The sequence below is a fragment of the Corvus hawaiiensis genome, chromosome 8 (assembly GCF_020740725.1).
Source record: "Corvus hawaiiensis isolate bCorHaw1 chromosome 8, bCorHaw1.pri.cur, whole genome shotgun sequence".
NCBI lineage: Eukaryota > Metazoa > Chordata > Aves > Passeriformes > Corvidae > Corvus > Corvus hawaiiensis.
Window position 1 is genome coordinate 24,284,563 of NC_063220.1, and position 23,303 is coordinate 24,307,865.

General features: G+C 38.2%; 1 long non-coding RNA gene across 1 annotated transcript in view; it reads left to right on the forward strand.

The window, feature by feature from the left end:
• The first annotated feature begins 3,311 nt into the window (after positions 1-3,311).
• LOC125329777 overlaps positions 3,312-23,303 on the forward strand; it is a 146,171-nt gene continuing 126,179 nt past the window's right edge. Inside the window, exons 1-2 of the long non-coding RNA XR_007205271.1 lie at positions 3,312-3,415; positions 13,321-13,409. This is a non-coding gene — a long non-coding RNA (uncharacterized LOC125329777). The remainder of the gene's footprint in view (positions 3,416-13,320; positions 13,410-23,303) is intronic.

Here is a 23,303-nt window from a genome sequence, read left to right on the forward strand (position 1 = left end):
TTTCAGTGTAACTGTACTGGAGAAAAAAAAAGGAAAAAAGAAAAAAGGAAGTATGCATTTATGAGGGATTCTGGCTCCTGAGAAGGTAAAGCCTGGCCCAGAAGGAAAGTATGCTCTTTCTCCTCTCCTAATGCCTCAGCCTATTTTTTTACATATTTACTGGATTGGTTTTATTTTCTGTGATGCTTTCTCTGTTTTTTCAGTCCTACTTTTTTATTTTTTCATCTTCGCATAAAAATCAGTGCTCACATTTTAGCTGATCTCCTGAACTGCAAAGCCCAAATGAGTTTGGAATGACACAAAAAAGTAAAATAGTTTCTAATCAAGAGAAGGGAATAAATGATAGGTGCATGTAAATCTGTGTAGCTTCATGAAAGGAAATGAGGCTGTTGTACATTCTATTTTTAAAATCTTTATTCTAATTTGAGGCTAGGTAGCAGTGTTCACCCTGAATTCATCCTTGAATTAAATCCTATGGATTTATACCAAGAGCAGATTTCAGTCTCTATGTTTTTAGAGTATATTGGTATATCACTTTAGTCATGAGGAATGTTATGTGTCTCCTCCTTTTCCCCTTTATTTTGCCTGCTCTAAATTCTAGTGGAACAATTCACTTGCCATCACAAGGAGTGTTTGACAGAACAAGATAAAGTTGTGTCAAATTGTTGATGATACAGCACTGTGCCAGGTCATACAATGTTTCTACCTATGGCCACATCTGGTACTTTCTCCTCCTGGTTCTGTTGGGAGACTTGTCAGCTCTGGTTCATTTTCTATTATTGTCATTAGGGCAGGATACATCCTTGCCTTCTCCCTCTTGAAAGCTTCTAGAATAGTTGCAAAGAGGTTTTAAATTAGAGGTTACTAAAAAGGGATTAATTTTCCAATAGCTTGAAATATGATTGACTTTATTTTTGAGCTTATTAGAAAGCCAGATCAATATTTTTTTAGTAATTAATAGCTATACTACAGTTTGAATCAGGTCTAGCTGGAAAAAATCTGACTAACACCACTGAATGCTGTACCAAAGGCTGATAGTTTTCTCCATTATACAAACCTATGTGTATAAATGTCAGTCTTTCCAAAATGCCCATGCTCTTTCTTCTGAAACTCAGTAACTTAACTTCTGTAGGTCTCACTGATGAGAGCACAGAAAAGTATATTCAATACATTCATCAAATATAGGCCTTTTGTTGGCTTTTTTATTATTTTAATTGGAGGAATTGAGCTTCTAAAGTGTAGTAAGAATGGGGTCATTGGTAGGCTGACAAGCATTTGACTTTATCTTCAATTTTTTTTTTTTTTTTTTTTTTTTTTTTTTTTTTTTTTTTTTTTTTTTCTCTTTTCTTTTCTTTTTTTTTGGAGCTACATGATTGCCTCTACATTTTGGCTCTTAGGACATCTATGGCTTCTTAACCTGCCTATTTCCTGAAAAGATTTATGCATTGGTTTCATACTGAATTCAGCCCTGAAATTAAAGAGTCAATGAATCGTCACAATTAAGGAAGTCATTGCACAGAAAGACCAAATAGAATTTTTTTAAATGGAAGTAATTTTTTCTGTATTAATATGGGTAAGAGGCACTATTATTAAAAAGGAGTAGCTTTCACATAATTTAAAAGGATATGAATATTGTGTAGCTCAAAACCTTGAATTAGTCTTTCACAGATGAATAACAGGGTATAAATTGTAGTCCATTTCTTTGTGCAGTATCTGTAAAAATGGGGTCTGGTATCTTAGAGTTTCCTGGGAATACAATCCTCTGTGTGTGTGCCATTTGCAGACATTGGTGCAAATGTATTGATGTAAATGACTACAAAAGGTGCAAGACAATGGGGAATGACATGCTACATGTCACAAACCATTCCAATCTTCTCGTGCTATTTAAGTGATTTTAGTCTGGTTGTGTCCCCTGTGACATGCGGTCACATCTTCCTCCTGGATTAACTCTGCTGGGACAGTAAGTGAATGCAGAATTTGATATATGGTGTTTGAACTGTTTTGATAAAATTTAAAATATTAATAGGTTAATAATCTGCAATGATTACTTTGAAGGTCTTCTGAATTATGTCAGTCCTGGAATAATTAAAATAGTACACAAAAGGGGGAATACAATAAATGCCAATAAAATTAGGTAACCACCTTGCTGCTCCTCTCAAATGGAAGAAGTCTGAAAACAATCTTAATTGCATAACTTGATAAATTTCTTACAGAATTTGGACCATTCGAGACTAACCCTGAATACTGCAAAGGTCATTTACAGTCCGTGACAGCACTGGACAGCCTTATTCTAGAAATCATGAGAAAGTGTTAATTTAACATAAATCTAAGCTTTCAAAATAATTTAAGTGTAATCAGGAGTCCATAATGTAGAAATCATTGAGGATCATTTGTCATTATGTTAAAAGGAGACTAGGCAGAGATCAGAAGCACTGGTTGTCCCAGTGCCCTCCCTTTCACCCCAGCATCAAGCTCTTTCGCACATTAAGCTTCTTACAAGTCTTCTGATTTTTCAGCTGTTGGTCCTGTTATAAATATATCTCTGCTTTGTAACGTCACAGTGTTTGCTCTGTGCACTGAGCCTACAGACTCAGGAAACAGCAAGGAAAAGCTCCAGTTAGTGGCTGTGGGTGAAACATTGACTGAAAGCACATTAGTTGCAATTATTAGTGCTCTCATTATTTTTACATATAGATATAATTTATATATCTATATATAGATTTAGGAAATCCCCTGTAAATTTGACTATCTCAGACACCTTCCTCAGCAATTAAAAAAAATTATTCTGTATTGTTAGTTTATGAAATGGCTAATAAAATTAAAGTTTTAAATAAATGAAAACAGTTAGAGATGGAATAGAGCCCTTTAAATAGCTCAGTCATTCCTGGCACTCTAAAAATATGTGACATCCCTTATAGATCATAAGATAATGGGGAAGTGGAGCAGTGGTCATGAGCAATCTAGATTCATGTTTCTGTATGTCCATTGAAATGTAAACAATATGAAACTTCAGACATCTGTTTGTATAAGCATGTTAAATGTAGATATTTTTGAAAAATCCACTCTTAAGTAAAGTGCCAGCAGATGGCATTGAAGAATATATGTCATCATTCCAGTTTCTTGTAGAAGGAATAAGTCTTCCTGTACCATGGATTTCTTCCTCCATGCATCTCCTAGACACTGTATGGAGTTCACTAAAGCAGCCGATTTACAGCAGCTGGAGACCTGGTCTTAGATGTAAGAAAAGTTAGAAGGCTCTAAGCTCTTAGCTCTTCACATGCTAAAGTTTTTATTTATCCTCTCCTACAGAGACAGGCTGAGAGAGTTGGGGCTGCTCAACCCAGAGAACAGAAGGCTCCAGGAGATCTTCTAACACCGACCAGCACCTAAAGGAATCCTACAGGAGCCTGAACAGGTACTTATGGCAAAGTGACAGGACAAAGGGTAATGGCTTCAAGCTGAAAGAGTGTAGGTTTAGGTTAGGTATTAGGAAGAAAATCTTTACTGTGAGGGTGATGAGGCACTGGAACAGGTTGCCCAGAGGAGTTTTGGTTGCCCCATCCCCAGCAGTGTTCAAGGCAAAGCTGGATGGGGCCCTGAGCAATCTGGTCTAATGGAAGGTGTCCCTGCCCGTGGTGGGGAGGGGGGTTTGAATTAGATGATCTGTAATGTCATCAAACCATTCTCTGATTCCAACTCAAACCATTTTGTTGATTCTGTGATCCTCTGGATGAGCCATGAGATGGAAAAGTCCTGACTGGATTGCCATCAGTAGCTGAGAACCATCACAGTGGCATGGGTCTCCTGTTGTTTGTAAGTGTCTGCCATGGTTCTCTGCTCTTGGTGTCACTGCCAGTGAATTAATTAATACCTTTAATGTCCCTTTTAATGGTGAGTGCTCCAGATTATCTTTTTGCCATTTCTACTTTACGTTTTCAGGGTGAACATGAAGGAAGAAAAGGAAGGGAAAATAAGAATGTATAAGACAAATGGAAGTTAGTGAGAAAAAAGAAATGGGGAAATAAAAGGCTGACAGATAAATGACACTGAGATCATGAGGATTTAGTCAGAGATCTCACTTTGATTATGAAAAGTGACTGAGTTTTCACTTGGATTAGTCTTAGTAAGATTTAACAAAGCCAGATCTGTTTTGATTGCCTTTTGCAGTCATTTGGGGTCCAGGGATGATGGGTAGAAGAGACACAAGAAAACAGAAACTATAAAAAATAATATTATGCTTCAAGAAAATAACATTGAAGATATTTCCTTTTCATTTGTCTTTCTAGACTTTTGCCTTTCTCATCCCCTAAATGTACATTTTTCTGTCTTGATTCTCTGAGTCTCCATTTTCTACCTTTTTTTTCATGTTTTGCATATCTCTCCTTTTTTCTTTGAATGTAAATAGATAGGATCTGTATTTTTCTCTCAGGTGTGTTTCTCCAGGTGAAAAGGCTTGTACGGCTCAACTTTGAAATCAATAGTAAGAGTTTCAAATATTCATCTCTCAGTAGGTGGAGAAGGTCTTAACAAAACACTGCAGATGAGTCAAAGGCTATTTGGTTATGTTTACTGCTGAAATAAAATGAAATTATCTGCTGGGTATTCATATGATTTAATACTGATGGGTGATTTCTTCCTCCTTGTCTTGAATCTGACTGGTTTTGAGATGCCAAATCAAACAGCCATCCAGTGAATATGCAGAGATGTGTCTGTCGCAGAAGCAGCTGCTTGCAGATTGCTTTACTTAAAGTGCTTCGAGAGGCGGGGCTGCCCAACGGGGAAACAGGCTACAGACTAATTAAGAAATGTCATGTTTCTTCTTCCTTGTCTTAAAATTCTCCATAGAATTTTTTCGTTATTAAGCACTTCATAAGATCCCAAGCCTACCGAACTTTGAAACCTTGCAAAAAGCTTTCTGCTACAAGTTTTAATTAGAGTATTTCCCATTCCAGCTCATGACAAAACAAATATGTGACCTCTGATTGGTTTTCATTATCATCTACTTATGTCAAATTAAAGTTGCGTGGTTTATTTAGCTCAGTACAAGGAAGCTCTTCCTTTTTTTTCCCTTTTTTTTCTAGTTTCCTTTATGGCATTTTATAATAGAATGAAGGAAATACATGTAGTTATACCACATTCATCAAGCAAAGGTGTGAAGTGCTGGATTTATTGTGGCTTTTCATATTCACGGAAAACCAAGCTGGCATCTTTAATGCATTCACAGATGTCAGACATCTTGTGAAGAGAACCAACATACTGTAGTATAATTTACTTGGCAACAAAGTACAGCAAAAAAAGGGAAAATTGTTTGGCTGTAGGATAGACAGTGTCTCTGGATGTACCTCCCAGCCAAACAGGCACACTGAGCTGATTGTGTTATCAGAAATTCATCTTTCTCCCATTTGTCCCCCACTCCATCTCACACTGACTCCTGGTTTTCAGCACTGTCATCCAGTGGCCTTTCTGTCCAATCTTGTAGTGCCAGCAGGGGTGAAATATTATGTTTTCACTGATTAAGCAAAAGGTTAATTAGAACATACTTTTTTTTTTTTTCCCCCACATGTTGGAGGGGCAGGAAGAATTAAAGAAAGAAACCCATGAAAGCTTAAATAACATTAGCTACATTTCTATGTATGGAAATATTAAGAAGTAACAGTGTTTACTCACTTCTAAGTCCCTCAGAAGAGGAATAGAGCATAATCATCTATCATATTCATCTTCTTTTATTCATACTAAAAAATATTTTCTATACAGACACTTGGGTCTGCAGCTTAATTGCTCATCCTTCTACCCCAAAGCACACTTCTGCACATGGACAGCATTTCTTTCAAATCTCAGAGCCTCTGTTTGTGTTTCATATGTGACTGGTCTTGTGCTCCTCTGGTGCTACATTAATGTATCAGGGCGTTTGCCAGACCGTCTTTAGCACATCTCCCTTCAAGGGTTCGTGAGCCAGAAGCAACTTGGCTGCAGACCAGTGGGACAGAGACCACGGGAAGGACGGCCCACAGCACTGAGCCGCAGCTGAAGGCAGGACTGCACCAGGGCCAAAGGCTTCCCTCAAGTCAGCAACAAATAGAACCCATCACTGCTGACTCCAGGGGGGTCAAATGACTTTGCATGCTGAAACTACAGAAACTTAGACCTGAGAGGAGCCATGCTGAGAAACAATACTAGCCAGGACTAGATGGGATTTACAGTTGTCCCCCATGACACCATTAGCACCCACAGAAGTTCATAAGAACAGAACAGGCAAATATTGTCCACACCCTGTCACAGCCTTCAGCAATTTGCAGTTCAGTCTTTCCAAAATTAAATTTATTACTTTCCTATTCAATAGCCCTTTGTGGACATTTCTTCTATGAGTTTATCATTTGTTGAACAATGATATTGTTAGCTCCTAGATGCCCTGTTATGACTTCCACAACTATGCTGCTCAGAACAGCAATATCTTTTCTTCTAAATTTTCTACCTGCTAGTTTCATTTGATGCACTGTAGCCCTTGTTTTGGAAAAAACAATGAATACTGATTCTGTATTTACTGTCTTCATTCCACTCATGTTCTAAACATCTCTATCATACACCCACTCATCTGTCTTTCTTCTAGGCTGAAAAGCTGTAGTCATTACTTTTATGAAAACCATTCTACCCCTTAAACGATATTCCTCTCTTTTTTAGTTCTACTCTGTGTCTGGTTTTGAGATGAGGACTTGAGAATTTGAAAGGTTAGAAAGAGTGACTTGGTGGCTTATTTTACATCCACAGTCATGTTACATACAAACCATAACAACCACAATACAAAATCAGGCATGAAGGTTGCAGTAGGTGTGAGTATGATGTCCTGAAATAAACCCACAGACTTGGACTTGTTAATTTATTTTTTCATTCTGTGCTATTTATGTAATTTTATGCTGCTTCAACTAAGCCTTTTTCTACCCTCTAATATCTCATATTTTAATTGGTTTAGTACCTTTTTTTTGTTATTTCCGTGTATATTTTCCACTCATTTTACCCTACAGGCAGAACTCCAGAGTGCCTCCAGCACTGAGAGCTTTGTCTCCTTCTTTTCTTTTCAAAAGTAGTAAATATCTCATCAGTCCATAAAGGCCCCCCCACCCTAGAGCATGTCGATGTTTGTCCCTACTCTTACGACCTTCTCTACAAAGAAACCTGTATGATTCAATTGGCTGGAATAAGGCAGTTTTCACTGACAGATTTTCCTTTAGGAAATACTGTGAGATGATTGTGGTCTCACAAAAAATGTACTAGAAGCAACCTTTCTTCCCCATCCTCTAAAAGGAGTCAAAAATATAAAGCAAAGGGGGGTTTGACAGTATCTAGGGAATTTAGGAGCAGAAATCCCACTAAGACATCAAAGAGGTTTGTCCTTAACTCCCTTGGATGCTTCTGAAACTCCCATCCTCAAAGCTTGTCCTGGAAGGATTATAAGCACACCCCAGCAGTAGGAATGTGTTGTTCTGTTCAGCAGTCATGCAGGAAAGAATTGCGTTTGAACTGCATGTGACCAGTCTCCCTTAAATCACTGCCTGCATCAAAAGGTTGTCTCAAGCCCCTTCTTCCTCCCTGTTCCTTCCCAAACTGGCCACATCACAAGGGAGTATTTCTGGATACTTTGAAGGAGGACAGACCTGAAGAAGGTTTTCACCAGCTGCTTCACATGCATAAACCCAAGTGGAATTATTTTACATTATGTAGTTAAGCACTGTGACTGTACCTTCCCCACAAAAGGAGCAAACCTGGTGACGCAGAGTCTACAGTCTACGAGGGATTTTTGCAGATGGGAAATTGATTTAAGTGGTTCTCCCAAGGACAGTAAAAAGGAACAATGGCTAGGGCATTTGCCTGAGCCTTGTCAATTTAACTCGGTGCCTTGTCAGATGTTTCTGAAAGTCCTTGTGTCCCTTAAATAGATAATTATATTTTTTCACAGTAGTATGAGGTAACTGCATAAAAAGTTTAGAAGTGCTCTAAACTGTTGTTCTGGCACACAGCTAAGAGGAGAACAAGAGAACTCAGACCAGGAATTCCTGACTTGTGGGTGATTACTATGACTACTTAGTTATCCCTCTTCCCTTCCCTCACTGTAATTACTGGCTGTGACCTATCACATGGGATGTAATTACTGTATTATTGACATAGAGCTTTAAGCTCAGGCAGTTTCTGGGGTGAACTTGATGTTTGAAAAGACTTTCCTCCATCTTCCCCTTTTTGATAGGAAAATGAGAATGTAGAGAATGGAAATGCTGAGCTCTCATGCAGTGGGACTTAAGTTGTCTCAAAAATGCTGTCTTTATGAGCTGATAAAATGACTTCAATAAGGAAAACCATACAAAGGATCTAATAGTTCTTGGCTATTTAGAGGAAAGGAAAGCAGGGGAATGTGAAGGAAAAATAATAGTAATGCAACCTTCCATTTTCTAACATGGACAGTTGGCAGTACTGTGCTTTTCCAATTAAGACGATAGCATCTGGACTACTGTAATCCTTAAGGTTGTAAACTGTGTCATGTTGCCCAGAGTGGATTCATCAGTCAGCTGGCAATAATTTATATGATTAAAAAGGAAGGCACTGCCCATAATTTTACTATAGGGTGGCTATATTTTCTTTTGTGGTTTTTTGGTTTTTTTGTCTGTGGAAAATAATTTGTCTAAAGCATTGTACTGGAAGAAAAAAACCTGCAACAAAATAACAAAGCATCTTCCTTTGTCTTCTCTTCCCTGTTCAAAAATACCTAATATAAAAGAACTAAGCTGAGGGTTTAATGATTGTAAGGTTAATTTTTTTACCCAATAGATTAGATTATTATATGCTGGAGTTTATTCCTACAGTGCTGCTCAGGCTAGCTGCAGAATGGGGAAAGAAGCATGCAGCTTTAGAAGGGAAGGCCAGTATGGCAGATGGAGCTGTGTGACAGCTGCCACCAAGACAGGTAGGGCAGGGGATAGCAAAGGGAAAAAAGAATCAGCAGACCAAGGGACTGGGAAATCCTCAGCAGTGAGAAGGAGTTAGGAAGGTGCAACTTAAAAGAAACAAAATTAAACTGAAATTAATTTCACTGAGTTGTTTTCCTTAGTTCTTTCTCTGGCATCCAGCTCAACATCTGGATTAGTAATGATGTTATCCTGCAAGTGCATAATAGTGGCTGTAAAGCGAGAACTGCTGTTTTAGGAGGAGATAGTTTGGTGCTCCTTGTTTGAAAAATTAGAATAAATCTATCAGTAATTTCAATACTTCTGTGAGATTATGAAGTTTGTTTTCATTTCCTCCAAATCATTTGTATCAGGAGTTCAGAGCTAGGGAAGCTGAACAACTTGCCTGCTGAGTCAGGTTTTCTCAGGTATACTGGTACTGCTTAAACGCAAAGAAAGACTTGCTAGAAAGAACTTGAGAGCTCTCCTGGAGCCAACAAACCTTCTTTCACACAAGTTCCTTGTCTGAGCCTTGTGTAAGGATTCACACCTGTGCTGAAATGGGAATGCTGAACACCTGTGCTGAGCAGGTTGAAATGGAAATGCTGAACACCTGTGCTGAGTAGGTAGAAGAGGTTATAAAAGCAGGGAAAAGGGTAAACAAGCTTTTCATAACTTCAGAATTCAGGTAAGCAGGGGCTTCTGAAAAGCTCTTTCTAAAGATTTGTTTCTTTTTGTTTTGGTGTTTATTGTTGGTTGGTTGCTTTATCCCATATTTATAATATGGGATAAAATTCTAAACATTTTTCCCAAGCTGTTAGCTTGTACTGATTCCAGATTGTTCCTTGCTTTCGTTAGTGAGCCCTGGTAGCTTTTCTTGGTTTGTGTAGCTCCCTCCCTTCATGACTGGAAACAGGAGTAATCACAAAGGAAGAAAAATGCTGATTTTCATGATAGGCTGTGTCAGCCAGTGTACTGCCCAGAGCTGCTCTGGCAATTTCTGTTTGACCCATTCTTATATCTCCAAGAAAGGCCAGTTTGCACCTAGCACTCTTTCCCTAATAGATTCAGTACTGATGGCAAGCTGATTGTGTGTTATCCTTAACCAATTTCTATAAATGTGGTTATGTATGTTTGTAAAAAAAGAGTGATCTGAATGCACAAGATAAGTTATCATCCATCACAATCACTGCTCAAATGCCTGCATTTTTGAGTGAGTAGCTTCACTGTAACAGTAGCATGAGAGGGAGCTGGAATTTGCCAGGAAGGTGAGGATGTGGGAAGTGAGGGGTTTTTTCTTTAATTGTGAAAAACACAATCGTGTCTGAACTTTGGCTTAGTTTGCAGAGGTGTATTGAGGTTGTGGGACCTTATATGAGCCCAAAACAATGAATAAAATGTTTTCCTATCCAGACAATTTCCTTGAAATTACTCAGGAGTTGCAATATTCACTTAAACAAATGATTTTGAAAAATGCAGTAAACTCTTAGCTTCATCCTCAGAAGCAGCCTGAAAAGTTAGGTAAAATCATGATTTAATATCCTTTAATGCAACAGACATATTTAATGGGAGGGCATAGCCTGCCTTCTCTCCAGTAAGGCAATACTAGATTCAGTGAATCAACCCTAGTCTTTAGAAGAAGGTTTTTCTGATGGAAGAGGTAAATACTCTCCTCATTGTGTCATGGAGGCCCAGTAGACTTGCCATTAATTTTGTAGATGTGGGTGGTGCTTCACTAGAAGAGAGGGGAAGCTTCTCTTTCAGTTTGTGATTTCCACCTCCAAGAGCCGCCATGAGAGGACCTGTGCAGCATCCATAAGGTTTTGTGTTGGTTTTGGATGAGTGAACTGCAAGTGGCTCTGTGCCCTTGGTTTTATCATGGTTCTTTAAAAGAGGTGAATTGACATAATCAAAGTGACTTGAATTAATCTTTGTTACTCACTGGGTACTCCAGCTTCATCATCAATCTCAGTATATTTGCTATTTGAATTAGTTTATTATTAGAAGATGAACCAAGACTACTACCAACCCCCTACTAACCTCTCCTCCTCATCTCCCTGCCACTTAAAGCAACCCATTTACCTTTTTGAGGTGATTTTTTGCTAACAACCTGCAAAGTTTCCCTTTGGTGTAGCTGGGAATGTATAAATAGATGGGGATTACCTGAAAATTCTGCTAATGAATTAGTATATGTAATGCTCAAAAAGGTTTAGGCACACAATCAAACAGGTCTGTAAAAGAAAATCCATAGGTTAAGAGCAAGGAGCAATCTGTGCTTACAAAGTCATACTGTGCAGACCTACTGGGAGGAGTATTTACCTTGTCACTAGTAAAACTGCAGATCCCCAGGCAAGCTGATCTGGCAGTGCAGGTGTGCAGCACAGTCTGCTGTGGGAAGCATCTCCTGGGCACAAATAGCACTAAGTCAGTTTGCTGAAGGACTGCATTGCTCTGGAGAACTAAGCCAGAGCCTTACATAGGTGCATAGCCTTGCAAGTGCCCCCTTGACCTGAGAGAGGAGGAGCTGATGCTCAAGTAGAGAAAATCATAGAATCACACTGATATTCTGAATTGGAAGGAACCCACAAGGATCATTGACTCCAAATCTTAAGCGAGTGGCCCACACAGGGATCAAACTCTCAACCTTGGCACTATTAGCACCAGGCTCTGACCACTGGGCTAGTACAGAGCCTGGTTGTCCCTCTGCTGTGCAGTGGGGAAAAGGAGGAAAGAAGTGTTTTGTAATATTTCATTGCTGTGGGAGGCATTTAAGTACCTTTTTTTCCACTGAAATAAATGGCTCCAGCTACAATACCTTGTGTCCCATGGAGAGTCTGCTACTTCTGAGCGTGGACAAGCGGTAGAAGCTGTAGGAAATGGCTGGGTAGCCTCTGCCTTTGAAGGCAGAGCTATAAACTGCAGGGCCAAATTAGACAGGAGTATAATATCTTACACTGAGACATGATTCTTGTTATTAATCAGTGGTTAAGTAACAGTTTAGCCATATAAATTCCTTCCACTTTCAAAGCACAAAAGAGCTGTGCTCATTTACTCCAGCCAAGAATTTGATATAATAATTTTGGGAAACTTCCTGTTTCTTTCATGTTCACAAGAGTTCTGTATTGTGTCAAGAGACTGTTTCATGAATGTTACCTGGCCCAATTTCTGTGTGTAATTAATTGACAGCTTTTTTTCTCTGCATGCAATTCCACACACAAAAGGGTATTTTAAATCACAGCCAATTGCTGAGAACACTTTCAAGGAATCTTTTATTAAAAAAAAAAAGGTCCCAAATATTCTATTTTCTTTTTTTCCCCACATTATGCAATTATAAGTTTTTGAGCAAGCAATATGGTATTTTTCAACTGAGCCTTCAAGTCACAAACTTTCTCTTTAGTCCAGAAATATCAGACATTCTACACGATTTGTTCTATAAGAGTCTTACCCTCTATACTTCACTAAAACTTCTTCTTGGGATACCTTTGTCCAACAAATGCAACCCAAAGGCATCTACATAGGGATAGTGCATTAAAAAACAAACAACCAAACAACCAAACAAGAACACTTAGGGATGAAAGGTACTTTACAGAGTGCACAAATGTTATATGTAGGTCTTCAAATGTTGCTCAGCTGAGCCTTTGACAGAATACCTAGGATGCTTTTCCTGGAATGACAGTGTCATAAAGTCATTTGAGTAGTAACTTGTTTGGAGCAATACCTGTGATTTCTGGCATGTGCTGGAAACTTTAATTCAGGCTCACATATGTTGAGAATAAACACTTGAAATCACTAGGCTGATAAAATATATAAGCTACATTTTATGACCTTGAGTTGAGTGATGTTGTGGTATCAGCAGAGGCATATTTTGAGTTGCAATAAAAATGGTCTCTTTCAAGAAAGTCTGAGTTTGTACAGAGAGGAAATTTGCTGGGAATAATTTTCAAGATGCTGGTTGGAAGACAAGAGGGGCCTTCATCAAAGGGGAAAACTTGAAGAGAAAAGAAAAATAAAAGGGGTGAGTGCTTGAGTTTTGAAGGCTAGATATGGGATCGAGGAAAGAGAAGGATAGAGAGAGGATATAAAAATAATGTGAATTGGGAAAGGGAAAATGGTGCAGAAAACAGCATATCAAAAAATGGAGAGTGGAATTAGGCCAGTGCTCGACTGTGGCAGTTCACAAAAGAATCCTGACAGCTCTTGTAATGAGGTTCAGACTAATTGAAATTTGTCCCTCTCCTAGTCTGATGGTTAAATTCCAGTACTCATGAGGGAAATACACAGAAAAATGCAGAATGAGGAAGAGCTCTCCAGCATGACTAGGAGCACACTAATGCCAAATATGAAAGAAGAAGAAGAAAATTTCACCGAACTGTTTTTTCTTTCTTTGCAGCACACAGTGAATTGTCACTGGCATGGAACATAAATGGAATTCAGTCAAGTTCCAACTTTAAATGCCGGGTCTGAGGAGACTTCTTAAATGTAAGTCATTTGGGTATGAATATATACGTTATTAAAGTTTTTTCTGCATTCAAAAAATAGATGTTATGATTTGGGGGCAAATAAACTGAATTCTTTGTGTGTTGCTAAATAGTTGAATATGCATTTCAAATAGGAAGATTAGTGCAGACTATACCACAGGATCACGGCTGATGCTTCTTTACAGGGTCTCCTGTAATTAATATTATCAATAATATAAAAGAGGAAGCTATTTATTATGCAAGGCCTGCAGCTAACCATTTATGCTAGGAGATCTGATCCTTCTGGTCTATTTTATCCATCATTAAATCATTGAAGGAAATAGGTGAGGCAAAGGATCCTTTTTTTCAAAGCAGTCTTCTTTTATGTAAATGAGATTAATAATTTTTTAAGAGCAAAATATAGTTTTAAATATAAGGCTAGAAGAAATTGTTTAAATAAACTTTTTTTATAGAAACCTAATGTGTTGGGAAAGTAATCATATAGAGTAAAATATATGCTCAGTACTTTTCATATAAGGTGGGAAATACTTTTCAACACACAAATTTATGGAACATCTTGTGTTTCACTTGTACCAATTTAAGGGAGAGACAACTCTGCTGAGGTAATGCTGATGCAAAATCCACTGAAGATCTGCCCAAGTGGTCAGGGGCCCAATTCAGCCAAGTGTATAAACACATGCTTAAATTCATTCCCACTCACAGCATACGCTTACGTGTGCTATTGCTTCACTATCACACACAGTTTGTCAGCTCTAGCGTAGTCCAAAAACTGTAATATCCATAATTTCAGAAGGACTGCAGAGCTGGAGACTGTGGGAGTAAATGTGTTCTCATCAGTTTCTGGGTCCTGCATATGGAGTGAATGCTGCTTGTGTCTACACTCGGCCAAAGGGACATCCTCACAGCTGTTGTGAGAAGCCTTTCCCAGCACCAAGAAGGGCTTTCTGTAGCTGGATAAGGTGTTTTCATCTTGAATTCTTTTGGAATATCTTTTCGTATTTAGTAAAATCCAGCTATTCTGTTAATATGTTTAGATAATGTAGTGATTGGCACCTTAGAAATACTTAAGACAGACAGATAATAGGATTCCAAATGCATCCTTTGTGAATTTTTAATAAAAGATTTTGCATTGTCCAGTGATGAAAACAAATCATCTGTGGAAAGACAACACTGGTTTCCATTAGTATCATTCATTCACTGAGGATGTTTGTGTATGTTTGGTGTCTGATAGCATCTTAATCATTTTGCCATTTCTAGTGACAAGATGTGTCACTTGACAAGTACTTCTGCGTTGTATCTGCCTCTTCTTTTTTCTTTTTTTTTCCCCAAACTTCAAGGTCTGTGCTGTATTTCTCACACAATGATGCAACTGATGAGCAGGTGAAGTTTTCTGACAGTAAATTGTTTCTTTACAAACAATACACAAGTTCTGGATTTATTTCAAATTCTGGAGAAACCAAAAAAAATGGTAAAAATTTATTTCCTTCAGGTTTTTCACCTAGGGTTAGACCAAAGAAACCTCTATCACACATCTTTTGGGGATCCGGTACCAACAATTGCTCTGACTGGACTTGACCTTGCTTTGATTTTCTTTTTGCTGCACTGACATGCCTCCTCTTCACAGCTCTTCCTAAAATTATGTATTACTGAACTATTCACAGAATCATGTCTTAGAATAGTTTGGGTTGGACAGGACCTTCAATATCATCTCATTATCCTAACACTAATGGTGAGGAGGAATTTTATAAATGTTCAGTGTGTGGTGACAAATATAGTATATTTTATAAATTAATTTGAAGCTAATGCTAAATTATTATGGAATTACTTACTACATACACTTTACTACTAAAAGAGTTCATCATGTTTAATGTTATTACAGTGAACACCAAAGGAATTAATAATGATTTGCACTTCTTACAGAGTGGTACCAATGTAGAGAAAAGAAGGTTAGCCTAATTAAATTCCACAAACCACTTTAGGGCTCTGCCGTATTGTGGAGGCTGTTTTTTATGTTAATTAATCCTGAATGAAAGGTTTCTGAAGTATTTTAATATTGTTCAAAGAGGCACCAGGAAGTATTTCAAAATTTTTTTTTTTTTTTTTGGCCAGGATTCTTTGACCAAGAAGCATCATCCTTTCCATGATGAGCTCCTGCATGCTGTATAAATGATAATAAATAATAGTAAACTGAATATTCTAGTATTTTATTGAGAGATAGAGCTGAAGCTGGGTGAGGATATTGCTGTGTTCTGACGAGACACAACTTGGAGAGCAAACCTCAGGCCTAGAAATCCAGTTTGCTTTCTTGCAGTCCAGAGTTGCTGGACAATGGATTATGGAGTTAACTCCCCTTTGGAATTGCTTACTGTCCTCATTCCTAGTGTTCCACAATTTTTGCACGTTATTTGCTTTCTGGTTCTTTTTAATTGTCATAGAGAGGTAGAAGACATGGTAGCATTTTGGTGACCTGCCTAGTTCCTTTTCAGCTTCTCTTAAGTGCTGTTGAGTAATACAAATGTTTCAGACTGGGATTCGCACCAAAAAAAAAAGAGCTGTGAAAAAACAAATGTGAAAATTTGCTTTGCCTCTCCTTCTACTGAAATTATTGGAAATGTTTTTGCTTTTAGCCTTCTAATAGACCTGTTTGGAAATCCTATTCAAGCTGGATTTTTCAAACCCCAATTCCCTTAAGCACATACTTCACATGTTAGGCATGTGTTTAAATTCTCTTGATTTAGTGTCATATATTTAAGGGCATTGCTGAATAAAGAAGGGCATGAGCATGTACTTAAATGCTTTGCTGATCAAAGGAACAAACCTTTTGATTTGATCTACATTTAATGCAAGTTAGACCACCTATCCAGTAGTCAAGAATTTACTAAACGTCTCTACTAAAGACAGTTCTTGATTAAGCTGTGTTCTTCTGGCTTTGGAAATAGGAAAGGCTGCATAATAACAGCACATTTCTTAGTATTTTTTTTAATGACATTGGTTGTAAATTACATTTTCAAGTGCCATATTCTCACTGAAAATAAAAGAAGGGAACAAGACAGTAAAAATGAAAAGAGAAAAGAGGGGTTTGGTTGTTAAAGACATATATTCAGTCTAATGCCAGAATGATTCAATTATGTTCTTAATAGTTTTTTCTTTCTATATACAGTATGGTGTGTAACAAATCTCTTCCTCCTTACACTAAAAATTTATATTCAGGATACTCTAATGAAGTACATCTTGAGTCTCCTTTTCATGGCTAATGAGGAGACAACAAGAATTTGACTAATACTAGTACAATTACTGGAGCAGTGAAGCGTGCATCTCTGATTAGACGTGATAATTTGCAAGGCTGGGCTCTTCACATTAAGTTTGCAAACAGTTTAAAAATCACTTCCTCTATTTATCCAGCTAATCTCTGTTTAATGACTCCAGACCTGACAAAAGAAAGAGAAAATGTCTCTTAAAACCCTATACTTCATTTATGAAGCTTGTATATAGAAGAGAGGTGTAATTGATAGCAAATTTTTTCCAGAACATTTTTAGATGAAGCCATGCAGCTGACTTTTTACTATGCAGTGGTATTTTTATTATTCCTGTAGTACTCAGTCTCCTTTACATAGAGCTTTGTTGTCTTTGTCCCAGTTTAGACATATATTTCTACCGATTTTTGCCTCCTTTGATTTCTTTCCAATTTGCCTTTTGAATTAAATACTTGATAATCCATAGTGTATGAATATTTTTGTTGGATTTGCTTTTTTTTTTTTTTTTCAGAAAAGGTTGGTAGAGTTAGGGAATTCTTCATCAGCATCTCCGACCAGTGGGTTTTGAAGGGAATCAGGTACCATTCCAGATTTTTGAAATATTCCTTCATCTTTGAGGCCTCTGTTCACCATTTGGACTTGAAGCAAAGCTGCCTGGATCAACAGGAACTATGGTTAGAATACTTGATGAATTTAGTTAAGCAAACAGAAGCAGCTCTTGCTGTCAGTAGGTGGCACTTGACCAGAGGCAGGAGAGATGGTATTTAAAAAGGACAGCCAGAGGTTTCTGTCGGGCCTAAAAATGGATGCCTTCATGTAAAACTCTGTCCCAGAACACATCACTGACAGAAATAATGTATTCTAGGTGTGACTGCAGAGAAAGAACTTCCATCAGAGGAATTAACTGAGTTTGCCAAGTCACTCAATACACTCATACCTGGGCCAAGTGCCACTGTATTGTCTCCATATTGCACAGTGGCTTCATACAATTGCAATTTCTTTTAGGATCCTCTAAAACTGAGTAAAAACAGATTCAAAACCAATATACTGTCATAGGAAGGTAGAAAGGATTCAACACTCTGACTCCCACAGATATTTTCTGGAGTTTTGCCTAAAATGTGTAAAAGCAGAAGTATGGAAAGAGGATCAAATGCTCAGCCTGTTGTTTTGTACACATTATTGGCTTATATAGCTTCTGGAGAGCGTGATCAGCTCTGTCTAAAGTATCTTGTTAAATATGGGCTCTGGGATTTCCCTATTTTAATAAGCGATACCTACTACGTTTTTGTTTACACTGAAAAGCTGCAGTTGTTGCAAGGATTGTGTGGAACAGTCAGAAAATGTGCATCAACTTCCTTCTGGACCTACAGAAGCTATTTGTGTCAGAGAGGAAGGAACCCCTAGAGAAGTTTTGACTGACTGCATGGAGAAGACATGTTTAAATACTGAGGGCATCTGAATCTTTCTATCTCCCAGACACAAAAGAGATAAAACCAGAAAGTTGTGGGGTTTAGCTCTGGGGGATGGCAGTTTCTAAAACTGATCTGAATTCCCAGTGGCAGAGCATCCTCCCTGAAGATTAGGATAGAAGGGTGGAGGCAGTGCAAAATGACATCACCTCTTGCTGTTACTAATGTGATGGAAGATGGCCAAGGCAGCTTCAGAAATGGAAAAAGCAGATAAAGGATTTTCTTCATTTTTGCTCCGCAGTCTCCACTGGTGGTCCTTACAGGGCCAACTGTCTGATTTCACTCTTCCCCATTACGAAGTAGTGGATTTGAGGACCAGGAGGTAGTATTTGAATGTGCTATCTCTTCATATAAATCATAATTTTTTAAAGAAATTGGCTCATTCTGCCTAGAACTGGAACTAAGGAAGCCATGTCTCAGTGAGGAAAAATTGAATAGAAATTGCGCTATGATCAGGGCTAGCAGTAAGTGTTCCTTGTTCTCTATGCTATTTAGAGCTCTTGTTCTTGAATCTGTGCAAATGCTCTATATATTAGATATTACTTTGTAATAATTAGTTTCCTGCTTCTAATCACAACAGCAGTACTGGGAAACAAAGGACTGCTTTTGCTCTTGCTTAGTGCCCTGGAAAGTAGCTTATCTGCCCATGAGTGAAGGTGAGGGACTGCAGTGTTTTTGTGCAATTGGATTGTACTTGTGATTAGTGGAAAGTATCCTCACCATCACCCAGTGAGTAGTTCCAAGCAGCCATCCAGTACTGTCTCTAATCTCCAAAGCCACCTGTTAAGCTTTTTTTAAGAAGAATTACCTAGTTACTTTTTCCTGTTCCTTGTGCCTTGAGGCAGGATGCACAGCACTGGAAGGGTGGAGCTACTCAGTCTCCAGCTGCCTGTTGTCATTGGAATGGTCTGTGCTGGGATAGAGCATTTAGGAGCCATTGAAGCCACGTGTTTACTTACAAACAGGTTAATGTTAATTCAAGTAAGGAATAAAAATAAGCAACAAAATCAGTCATTGACCTTAAATTTAGAGGTTGTTGGTTCCAGCTTATTGTTGGTTCCAGCTTATGGGACTGGCTAATGAACTACTGCTTTTTCTGGAGCCCATACCTTGGAAAGTTCCTAGGGCTAAATAATTCCCACTCCTTTTGAAGCAGGTAATTAGTGGAGACACCCTGTGTTAATTCTGCTTCTTTTCCATTCTGAAGGAGGTAACACCTTCCTTTTTCTCTTCTGTTTACACATTCTCTGACTGTATTAAAGGCAGGACAGGAAACTTTTTTTCTACTGGTTAGTTCTTTTTAATTTGTATTCTCTAGTGTAAATAGTAAAGTACATTTTGCCTAGTAGCCAAGTAGGGTCTAATTTGGTTCCCTGTAAATAAATGCAAGCCTTTTGGTTTGCTTTGTATTTTCATAGTAGATTTATCACTTGTACTCATTTGAAAAGAAACAAAACCGCTTGTAAGTTGGACAAAAAGACCAAAACCAAGTATAATGGAAATGCTATGTGGCCGAGAATTGGTGCTAAGAAGGGTTTTTACTTGAAGAGAGTGGCAGCAGTTAGAAGCATGCTCTCACTTTATCTCAAAGCCGAGTCATTCTCTGAAATAGACCCCAGTAGTTACCACATATATCAAAAAAAAAAAGGCACATTGATACTCTTCTGAATATGCCCTTAATATAACCTTAAGTTTATTTTGTTGTCAGTTCCATAAATTAAAATGTGAATATAGCAAATTTTTCCTTCCAATAGTTTTTCATTGTCAATGTAGTGGAGCACTGTTTCAAGCATGCAAAGAGTGTCTGCACCTTTATCTGTCACCCAATATTCCTGATTTCTCTGTAGCAGTGTCTTTGCTTAGTCTCTCTATCTTGTTGCACTCCACAATGAGAAAAATCTGGAACCTAATGAGGCAGCCTAAATTCCCTTTTATAAATTACACTCAGAATCCCCAGTGCTGTGTTTGTTGGCAGTCTGCCAGATACCATGTTCCACTGCATAGACCTCTCTCTCCTTTCCCACTGAGATTATTCACATGGAAGAGTACACATATCCATGAGTATGTCCAGGAGGATAAGCAGGTCTGTGTTTAAGGCCTTAGCATGGTAATGTGGAAATCTGAACTCTGACATTCAGATACATGTCCCTGAACATGCAGAGAAATCAAAATCATAAATGGCAACAGTGTCAGGTTTGCCTGTTTGTAAAACAGCAATAATATTCCCTCCTTTCTTTGCACGGATCACGGGCTCCTTCAGGAGTAGATGGAGGTCTGGTAATCACAGAAGTACTTGGGTTTTCCCAGGATGTTTGTTCTTCCACTGTGAGGAATGTTGAAATAAGATTTCACTAATCAACAGGGAAACCACTATGAATTCCAAGTTTACCCAGTCCCCCAGGTTGTTTCCTCCTCTCTGCATATCTGATTTATTTGAATCCTCATTTCCTAAGAAAATAAGATTTATGAAAACATCTTTACCTGTCTTCCATTTTGAATCAGACATATTTGTGAATAAAGTTCTTAATCACATTAAATCCCTAATAAGTAATAAAAAATCTCTCCTGGAGAGCAAATATCTTTTTAGTATGTCCACTGGAGAGGGTGGAAAATAAAAATCACTTAAATTCTTACTAAAGCATAAAACCTACACAGAATAGTACATTATGAATGCTTAGCTGCTTGGGAAAAAAGCAGCTTTTGGCATTTTTTCTGTTTCAGACATTAGAGAATCCCCTCCTCAATTACAGCTTTTCCTGTGTGAATTACCAGTTTTAAAACAAGGAGCAACAAAAGAAGTTTGGGTTTTTTCCATCTAATACCTACTGAATATTTAGTTAGGGTGACCTCACACGTACAGTTAAAAGTTAATCAACTAGAAGACACTAGGCCAGTGGAAACCAGATGTAGTTAGCGCCACTGCTCATGGAACAATTTCTTCGCAGATCCTTGTAATTTCTTCCCCAGATGTGAGCCGTCCCCTCTGATCATTGTGCTATTTCAAACAACTCGTTCACGCGCTCCACAGACTTCAAAGCAACTTTTGTACAAAGCAAATAATCCTCAAGTTTGGAATAACCAGGAATATGAGCTAGTTCTTAAATTACTCTTTAGAAAAGGGCCTTAAATTGTAGCATCCCTTTCCATTTAGTTTTTAGTCTGAGGCTGGTGTGGTGCTGTGTGTTAGAAGATTCTCATGTTACAGACCAAAACTGATGCACAAGAAGTTCCATCTGTAGATGAGGAAGAGCTTCTTTGCTGTGTGGGTGACCAAGCACTGGAACAGGTTGCCCAGAGAGGTCATGTAGTCTCCCTCAATGGAGACATTCGAGAATCATCTGGACACAATCCCATACCATGTGATCAAGGATGGGCCCACTTGAACAGGGAGGGTGGTTCCTTGCAACCTTATCCACTCTGGGATCTCTTTCAGTACCCTTTGGTTTTGCTACCTTCATGGGAAACATGCTATTTCACCACAAATGGGACTCTGCCTCCAGCATGTTTTGCAGTGGATTTTATTGTGCTTTTGTGTGTTGCCTCAGAGACTTTTATCTGTGTAGGTACTTACCTCAATTTAGTCACCTTTTCAGTTTTCTGAGCTCCCTGCCTAAATCTGAAATTCCAAGAGCTTTGGAAATTCCATTCCACCTAGGAATTCCTTCCGAGCTAAAACTTCAGTTCATTTTCACAGAGATTTCTGGTACGGTCTGTAAAATAGACAATACCCTTGTTGCAAGACAATAATGCTTCTATAACTAATTCTCAGGCTTTTTGCTCTTCATAAGCTCTTTACCTGTGGATGTAGCATAGGCAGACAGAACATGAATTCCACTGCACTATCAGCAAGCTTTTAGCCAAGGTGGTTCACTACCCCAAAAGCAGATTTTGTGCTCAAGGATTGCTTTTGAGCTGCAAAGTTCCAGGTCACAGCTGTTGGCATTTGGACGTGCATCTCTGTTGAAGATGTGCAAATGTTTGGCATTGTCAGAACAGAAAGTCCAGCTACAACAAAAACACTGGTTTCATGTGGGAGCACCTACATGCAACAGCACACCAAGTATTCCTAGAAGGAATCTGCTGCCCTCCTGATGTGTGAGGGTACTTATTTTTGTATTTTCCAGTAACCCTGAAATAAGGGTTCCTTGCCTTAGAAATCTTAAGGTAGAGATTTGGTTTTTTTGGTCATGAAAGTTAAAACAATTAACTCATTCATAAGGCAGGAATTTTAATTGAGATCACCAAGGCTGGAAAACAAGTGACTTATTCAGAAGTAGAATTATATGTTTTTCCCAGCCTTTTCCTCTAAACATTTGATCATAGAAAGGCTTGTTTTAGACCAACTGCAGCAGAAGAAAACATTAATCTTAGATTTTATATTCTGTGAGTCAGTGAAAGTTGGTAACACACAGCTATATTTATCTTGTCCTGTCACTTCAGATGTACCTTACCCCACTCTATGGAATCATTTCTTATAGATGCTGGCAGCAGTCCTTGCCATCTCATACCTGACTTTTTTTTTAAGCTAGACTTGTTTATTTTAGACATGTTGCTTCATACCCTGTTCAGAAATGAAATGTTTTCTCTGTGTATGGAATTTGACAGAAATGAAGAAAAATCTCATCCATTTTCCTCAGTTGTCCTTACCTCATATGAAGGAAAACATTCACAGCTGTCTCTAGTGTCCTGCAATGCAATAATTTTTCTCAGAGGTAGACTAATACCTGAAAAGGTCACTTGCTGACAAGGCCACTTGCCTTCTTCACTTGGTACTGTAATGTCTGGACACTGGGAGTACAAGTATGATCTCTTTAAGCTTCTATTAAGCCCATTACCCCTTCAAACAGACTCATAGTTTGCTATTTAGGCTAACAGAAAACATACAAGGATTTTCACTGGCACTGAAATGAATAGTTTCCAAAATGCCCCAGGGAGCCATACACAAAGATCTTACTGAAAATCAACAAGATTTGTACTCAGTAGAAAATTTTCTTTTTGGAAAATTACTGCAGCTACATATTAGGAATTACACTAAAAGAAATCTTCGACATTGGATGAGTTGATTTCTTTCTTTTTGTCATTGGGCTCATCTTTCTTTAATATGAGTGTAGTGGACAGTGCTGTACTGTTGAGGCACGTGTCCAGTGTAAAGTTGACTTGAGCTGGTTTGAA